Raw genomic sequence first — 8,631 nt, 5'->3', positions numbered from 1 at the left:
TTATACAGAGCAGTTGCAGAGTTGGGACAATTCTTCAGGGAACTCTGCAGTAGGAATATCAGGATAGATGCTTTGGAGCGTCTTAGAGACAAGATACCAACTATCCTATGCAACCTTGAGAAGATATATCCTCCAGCCTTCTTTGATGTGATGGTGCATTTGGTTGTTCATCTACCTAATGAGGCACTACTTAGAGGTCCAGTACAGTATGGCTGGATGTACCCTATTAAAATGCGTCTAGGCACTTTCATGGGCTATGTTAGGAACAGAGCTAGACCCGAGGGTTCCATTGCAGAGGCCTACATTGCTACAGAAGCGTTGACATTCTGCTCAAAATACATTGAAATAGCTGATCAGTTTAGCAAAGAGGTGGGTGAAGACAATCCCGGGCTCAATGTTTTTGATTATTCTGTTCGAGTTACAGGGAAGAGTCGACAAGAGGACAAACCTAAAGATTTGGACAAAATGGTTTGGTATGTGTTGAATAACTGTCCTGAGATACTACCTTTTATCAAGTAAGTGTAGTACTGCAGCTTATACATCGTAATCTACTAAACTTGCAGCACATTCTTACATATTTAGATGTTTGACACGATCACTATGTTGTGCAGCATCTACAAAGAGGAGTTACTGCCACAAAATCCAAGAAACATTGACAAACTAGTTATGGCAGGATTTGCGAAATGGTTCAAGAACCATGTAAGCTTTTGAAGTGCACTGTCAGTTTTTTTAATATATTGAGTACATAAGATGATCAGCTTGTCTATTTTCTAACCATAGGTTAAGAAGATGCGGGAGGATGGGCAGGCAGTTGATGATGCCCTTTACTCACTAGCAATGGGTCCTGATACTCGGGTAAGACATTATGAATCTTGCGTTGTTGGAGATGTGCGCTACAACACCCTTGCACGAGACGAAGGCAGGAAGACACAAAACAGTGCCATCATGAGCACGGATATGGATGACAAAGAGATAACTGAAATGTATGCTAACATAACAGACATTGTTCAGTTGCAGTATATCTCCAGTTTCGAGGATCATCGATGTGTGGTTCTGTTGTGCTGTCGTTGGTATAACCTGTTTTCCAGGATCGCAAAACCCAGAGCTGATGATTATTTCAAATCCATCAATGTCAAGGCGGCGTACCAGACCAACGAGCCTTTTATTTTGGGAAATCAAGCAACACAGATATTTTTCCTGGAAGACACATTTGCACGTAGCGATGACTGGAGAGTATTGCAAAGGTTTGAGCAGAGGAATTCGTTTAATGAAGTTGCACAACAAGATGATGCTTACACTGCTCCTGATGTACAAGATAACACATATGTTCCTAATATCTTTGAGAACCATCACGTCAATGACGCCGGCGAAAAGATTGCCTGTCGTGCTGTGGACATACAAGAGTTGATCAAGAAGAAGCCAACGTTCGAGGACGTTGAGGACGAAGAAGAAGATGACACCGTGGGGAATTACGATTCAGACTAATACACATGGCGAAGATGTTGACGCTGCTGTTGCGGATGATGATTAGATTGCTTTTGTCGTATTTGCCTGTCAGAAGACATTTTTTTATCTACTATGTGAAATTGTGTGATGGAAAATGGGCAAGGGCCGGGCCGTCACCCCCCATGTGGCGCGCCGTATCTTGATCCGGATACGGTGGCAAGTGAGCGAGGATCGGGTCGTCGCATCCTTAGTGGCGCGCTACATCAGCGCCCGGATGTAGTGGAAAATGAGAAAGGGTCTTAGCATTTGACTCGACGAGTGCGAAGGGTAAGGAAGCTAGCCGAGCCTAGGACGATTCGCTTAGGTAGCTGGAACATAGGGTCTCTGACAGGGAAGCTTCGGGAGCTAGTTGATGCATCGGTGAGGAGAGGGGTTGATATCCTTTTCGTCCAAGAAACCAAATGGAGAGGACAGCAGGCAAAGGAGGTGGACGATACCGGCTTCAAGCTATGGTACACGGGGACGGCTGCAAACAGAAATGGCGTAGGCATCTTGATCAAGAAGAGCCTCAAGTATGGAGTGGTAGACGTCAAGAGACGTGGGGACCGGATTATCCTGGTCAAGCTGGTAGTTGAGGACTTGGTTCTCAATGCTATCAGCGCGTATGCCCCGCAAGTAGGCCACAATGAGAACACCAAGAGGGAGTTCTGGGAAGGCCTGGAAGACATGGTTAGGAGTGTACCGATTGGTGAGAAGCTCTTCATAGGAGGAGACATCAATGGCCACGTGGGTACATCTAACACAGGTTTTGAAGGGGCGCATGGGGGCTTTGGCTATGGCATCAGGAATCAAGAAGGAGAAGATGTCTTAAGCTTTGCTCTAGCCTACAACATGATTGTAGCTAACACCCTCTTTAGAAAGAGAGAATCACATCTGGTGACTTTTAGTAGTGGCCAACACTCTAGCTAGATTGATTTCATCCTCTCGAGAAGAGAAGATAGGCGTGCGTGCCTAGACTGTAAGGTGATACCTGGAGAGAATGTTGTACCCCAGCATAAGCTGGTGGTTGTTGACTTCCGCTTTTGGATTAGTGTCCAGCGGGATAAGCGTGCCAAAGTTGCTAGAACGAAGTGGTGGAAGCTCAAGGGGGAGGTAGCTCAGGTGTTCAAGGAGAGGGTCATTAAGGAGGGCCCTTGGGAGGAAGGAGGGGATGCGGACAATGTGTGGATGAAGATGGCGACTTGCATTCGTAAGGTGGCCTCGGAGGAGTTTCGAGTGTCCAGGGGAAGGAGAAGCGAAGATAAGGATACCTGGTGGTGGAATGATGATGTCCAGAAGGCGATTAAAGAGAAGAAAGATTGCTTCAGACGCCTATACCTGGATAGGAGTGCAGACAACATAGAGAAGTACAAGATGGCGAAGAAGGCCGCAAAGCGAGCTGTTGGTGAAGCAAGGGGTCGGGCATATGAGGACCTCTACCAACGGTTAGGCACGAAGGAAGGTGAAAGGGACATCTATAAGATGGCCAAGATCCGAGAGAGGAAGACGAGGGATATTGGCCTAGTAAAATGCATCAAGGACGGAGCAGGCCAACTCTTGATGAAGGACGAGGAGATTAAGCATAGATGGAGGGAGTACTTCGACAAGCTGTTCAATGGGGAGAATGAGAGTTCTACCATTGAACTGGACGACTCCTTTGATGAGACCAGCATGCGTTTTGTGCGGCGAATCCAGGAGTATGAGGTGAAGGAGGCTTTAAAAAGGATGAAAGGAGGCAAGGCGATGGGCCCTGATTGTATCCCCATTGAGGTGTGGAAAGGTCTCGGGGACATAGCGATAGTATGGCTAACCAAGCTTTTCAACCTCATTTTTCGGGCAAACAAGATGCCAGAAGAATGGAGACGGAGTATATTAGTACCAATCTTCAAGAACAAGGGATATGTTCAGAGTTGTACTAATTACCGTGGAATTAAGCTGATGAGCCATACAATGAAGCTATGGGAGAGTCATTGAGCACCGCTTAAGAAGAATGACAAGCGTGACCAAAAATCAGTTTGGTTTCATGCCTGGGAGGTCGACCATGGAAGCCATTTTCTTGGTACGACAACTTATGGAGAGATCTAGGGAGCAAAAGAGGGACTTGCATATGGTGTTAATTGACTTGGAGAAGGCCTATGATAAGATACCGCGGAATGTCATGTGGTGGGCCTTGGAGAAACACAAAGTCCCAGCAAAGTACATTACCCTCATCAAGGACATGTACGATAATGTTGTGACAAGTGTTCGAACAAGTGATGTCGACACCGATGACTTCCCGATTAAGATAGGACTACATCAGGGGTCAGCTTTGAGCCCTTATCTTTTTGCATTGGTGATGGATGAGGTCACAAGGGATATACAAGGAGATATCCCATGGTGTATGCTCTTTGCAGATGATGTGGTGCTAGTTGACGATAGTCGGACGGGGGTAAATAGGAAGTTAGAGTTATGGAGACAAACCTTGGAATCGAAAGGGTTTAGGATTGGTAGAACTAAAACCGAGTACATGATGTGCGGTTTCAGTACTACTAGGTGTGAGGAGGAGGAGGTTAGCCTTGATGGCCGGGTGGTACCTCTGAAGGACACCTTTCGGTATTTCGGGTCAATGTTGCAGGAGGATGGGGGTATTGATGAAGATGTGAACCATCGAATCAAAGCCGGATGGATGAAGTGGCGCCAAGCTTCTGGCATTCTCTGTGACAAGAGAGTGCCACAAAAGCTAAAAGGCAAGTTCTACAGGACGGCGGTTCGACCCGCAATGTTGTATGGCGCAGAGTGTTCGCCGACTAAAAGGCGACATGTTCAACAGTTAGGTGTGGCGGAGATGCGTATGTTGAGATGGATGTGTGGCCACCCGAGGAAGGATCGAGTCCGGAATGATGATATACGAGATAGAGTTGGGGTAGCACCAATTGAGGAGAAGCTTGTCCAACATCGTCTGAGATGGTTTGGGCATATTCAGCGCAGGCCTCCAGAAGCTCCAGTGCATAGCGGACGGCTAAAGCATGCAGAGAATGTCAAGAGAGGGCGGGGTAGACCGAATTTGACATGGGAGGAGTCCGTTAAGAGAGACATGAAGGATTGGAGTATCACCAAAGAGCTAGCTATGGACAGGGGTGCGTGGAAGCTTGCTATCCATGTGCCAGAGCCATGAGTTGGTTGCGAGATCTTATGGGTTTCACCTCTAGCCTACCCCAACTTGTTTGGGACTAAAGGCTTTGTTGTTGTTGTTGTACTATGTGAAATTGTGTTTGCTATGACAACTGAAACCTGATGAACATGTTGTTTAGTATTTTGCTGTGAGAACATCACTTGTTATGTATGCTGATTTGTGTTTGGTGATTGTATGACAACTAAAACATGATGACATTGTTGTTTAGTTGTACTCATATTTGGCTGTGAAACTTGAATTTGATGACATAGTTTGCTGTTGGACTGCAATTTGCTCGACGTCTTCGAATGAGAACAAAGCTGACCCGACAGGGCCTCTGCTATTTATTTATTTATATGAGCAAAAGGGGATACCCCCTGATTTCTGTTAATAGAAATCATTAGATGTTCACAACACTACGCCCAGCCTGCTATACAGGTTTCATTCATTACTAGTTTCAGCAAAGTGCTCATGTCGTAGCCACTGAATACATCACGAGTGCTACATACACTGCAAATAAAGAGACAATCATCCTACAGAGCACATCGATTTTGCCCATTATCTTCACAAGCTCTTTCATCTCCTCATTGCTGTCAAGGCCGTTCAGCAGCTGTTGCTTGGCCATGATCAGAGGAACTGCATCTTTAACCTTCTGCTCTCCATCTTCCTCTTCTACCGTTCCTTCAGTTACTTGTCCAACACCCCAACCTGCTGGTATTGGGATTCCTCGGCTAACCAAATAATCAGCGTAGTTGCATTCCCCCACATCAGCAACTTCCCAGAAATACAAATCACACGAATCTTCCCTTTTCCGCACGAAACAAATTGGAAGATCATCAGCCAAACTGTTAAAAAAATCAGCAACTGAAAGCAGCAGAACAACACTAAAACATATTATTACCCCATGATTCGGGCATTTGTAGAAGACTCGGCCAGGGTTGCGGATTGTGCTTGAGACGCGACGGATGACTCTGCGTGATTTGCAGCAGTGGCACCACACCAACGGCAGCGGGTTGCGATGAGCAATCGGCTGCGGTGCGCGTGTCGGCGGGGGTGTGATGAGACCCACAGGCGATGGTACGGGTGGCGACTTGGCGCATATCTGGTTGTTGCCTGCTGAAGAGCGGGTGGACGAGCAGCCAGCGGACATGGTTGCTGCGGCCAGAGCTTCTGATGCTAGGCAGAGTAAGTAGAGAAGAGGAGCAGCAAACGTTGGATATGTCAGTTTCATTACTTGCAGAGTAGCATAGCACCATATATAGTCATAGTCTAGGTTTGGATTCGAACCAGCTACAGGAGAGACCTCCTTTTTTGCAAAAAAAAAAAATATTTCTCCACCTGACAGCTGGGACCCACCGGTTGTATCTTCACACGGAAGGAAGTGCCTCCTTGTTTTGCGAAAAAAATTATTCATCCCGTTGACAGCTGGGACCCGTAAGATTTGGTGACTGACCTGTGGGCCTACTAAGCGGACGTGTACGCACGGCTTTGTCAACTTAATCAACAAATGATTCTAGCAGCTGGACCGTTGGATGTTAATCTTCAACCTCTGTTCTTGCTGCTGTCTCCCGTGGGCGGCACCGCGGCTGTGCTGCCGCGCACCCGAACCAGTGAAGTTTCCCACTCCTCTCCATCTGCGACTCCACTGCCCCGTCTTCCCCATCTCCGGGTCGTTCCAGTCTGGGTGCGCTCGACACGGTGTGGTCAACGTGGTCAACAACCGAGAGTCATCGGAAGATGACTGTACGTGAGAGGCTGACAGTGGGGACGCACCACGCCCATGGACGCATGCATGCAACGGAACGCAGCTATGTCAACGTGGTCAAGGAACGACTTCCATCGGAAGTATACTGTACGTGGAGAGTCTCAGCTAGGTCCACGGCCGCAGCAAGTAAGTGCCTCCTTATTACGCGGAAAATAATGATTCCTCCAACTGACAGCAGGGACCCACTGGATGGGCCATCGTATTTTGCGAAAAAAACGTTTGCCCCTGACTGCTGGGACCCACCTGACGGGCCACCGTATTTCGTGAAAAAACGTTCCCCCCGCTGTCAGCTCGGACCCACCGGAAGTGCCTCCTTATTACGCATAAAAAATGAATACTCCCCCGGCTAGCTGGGACCCACCTTGGTGGGAGACTGACTTGTGGGCCTACTAAGTCGACGGGGACGAAGGGCTTTGTCAACTTAGTCAATATGAACGATTCTAGCTCCAGTGACCCTACGGTGTCCATCCAACGGCCGTAGTGCTTCTTCAACCTCTGGTCTTCTTGCTCCAGCCGCCCAAAGCAGCGCCGGTCGTGCCGCATGCTCCTGCCTCCCGTGGCCGGCTGTGCTGCCGCGGAGGCCTCACCGCCCCCTACTATTCCCACCGCTGGCCAGGCCCTGCGGCGACGGCAGCCTCACACCGCAGCCGAACCAGTGAACCCTCGTACTCCTCTCCGCGCGGGCTTCCACTGCCGCGTCTTCTCCGGCTCCGCGTCGTCCCCTTCCTAGGCCTCGCCGTCGTCCACCGCCGTGGTGCTCTCCGCACGACGTGGTCAACGTGGTCAAGGAACGACTTCCATCGGAAGAGTACTGTACGTGGAGAGGCTGACAGCTGGGTCCACGGCCACAACCCAGTTTTTTTGTGATTTGCCAAGTAAGTCGCTTTGTCAGGCCTGTTGGGCTACAAATCTTTCAAGACGAGGAGAGCTTTCATTCGGCTGGCCGAGAAAACGGCCCATCAGTAATGAGAAATGGGTTGTACATTTTTAAAACACGTCAAACCGGCAATTAGTTTCAAATATCTTTTTTTTCATTTCGAGATTTTAAATTACATTAATTTTTATGCGTGCAAAATTTGTTGGATTTTATACTGATATACATTTATTTTTAAAATCAGTTTGAATCTGAGTCGAAATTTCAGGATTAAAAACAGTTCGGACCGCACCGAAATATGCAAAATTTCGTATAATTTTTTAACCGTGGCCAAAGTATGGGCTGTAATGCTAACAAAAAGAATATGGGCTCCAAAAAAACCTTAATAATTAGCAAATGGGCTGTAAATTATTAGAAATAATGGCAGATGGGTTGTATGCTGTTTTCCACATATTTGAGGCTTTCCTAAAAAAAAGGTTGATGCACAAGCAGTGACTGTTGGATGGCCATCCAACGGCCGTCGTGCTTCTTCAATCTCTGCTCTTCCTGCTCCAGCCGCTCAAACAAGCGCCGGCGGGACTGCCTGCTCCCTCCTCCCCGCAGCCGGCTCTGCTGCCGCGCAGGCCTCACCGCCCCACCGTACTCCCATCGCTGGCCTAGCCATCCCTCTACTCACCCACACCTACTGTTATTCTCCGGCGATGGCAGACGAACCAGTAAACCATCGTACAGTCGTACTCCCCTCCGCGTGGGAAACAACTACCGAGTCTTCCCTGCCTCCGTGTCGTTCCCTTCCTAGGCCTCGCCGTCGTCCACCGCCCTGGTGCTCTCGGCGCGGACTGGTCAATGTGGTCAACGACTGACATGCATCTGAAGTGGACTGTACGTGGAGAGGCCGACAGCTGGGTCCACGACCGCACGCAAGGAAATGCCTCCTTATTACGCGCAAAATAATGATTCCTCCACCTGACATCAGGGACCCACCGAAAGGGCCTCTGTATTTCGCGAAAAAAACGTTACCGCCACTGACAGCTCAGACCCACCAGCTATATCTTCGCACGCAAGGAAGTGCCTCCTTATTACGCACAAAAAAATGAATACTCCCCCTGTTAGCTGGGACCCAGTATAGTGGCAGGCTGACTTGTGGGCCTACTAAGTTGACGGGGACGGAGGGCTTTGTCAACTTAGTCAATATGCACGATTCTAGCTCCAGTGACCGTACGATGTCCATCCAACGGCCGTAGTGCTTCTTCAACCTCTTGTCCTCTTGCTCCAGCCGCCCAAAGCAGCGTCGGTCGTGTCGCATGCTCCTGCCTCCCGTGGCCGGCTGTGCTGTCGCGGAGGCCTCACCCCGCC

This window comes from Aegilops tauschii, chromosome 4, assembly GCF_002575655.3.
Source record: "Aegilops tauschii subsp. strangulata cultivar AL8/78 chromosome 4, Aet v6.0, whole genome shotgun sequence".
Classification (NCBI taxonomy): Eukaryota; Viridiplantae; Streptophyta; class Magnoliopsida; order Poales; family Poaceae; genus Aegilops; species Aegilops tauschii.
This window is presented reverse-complemented; position numbering follows the sequence as displayed.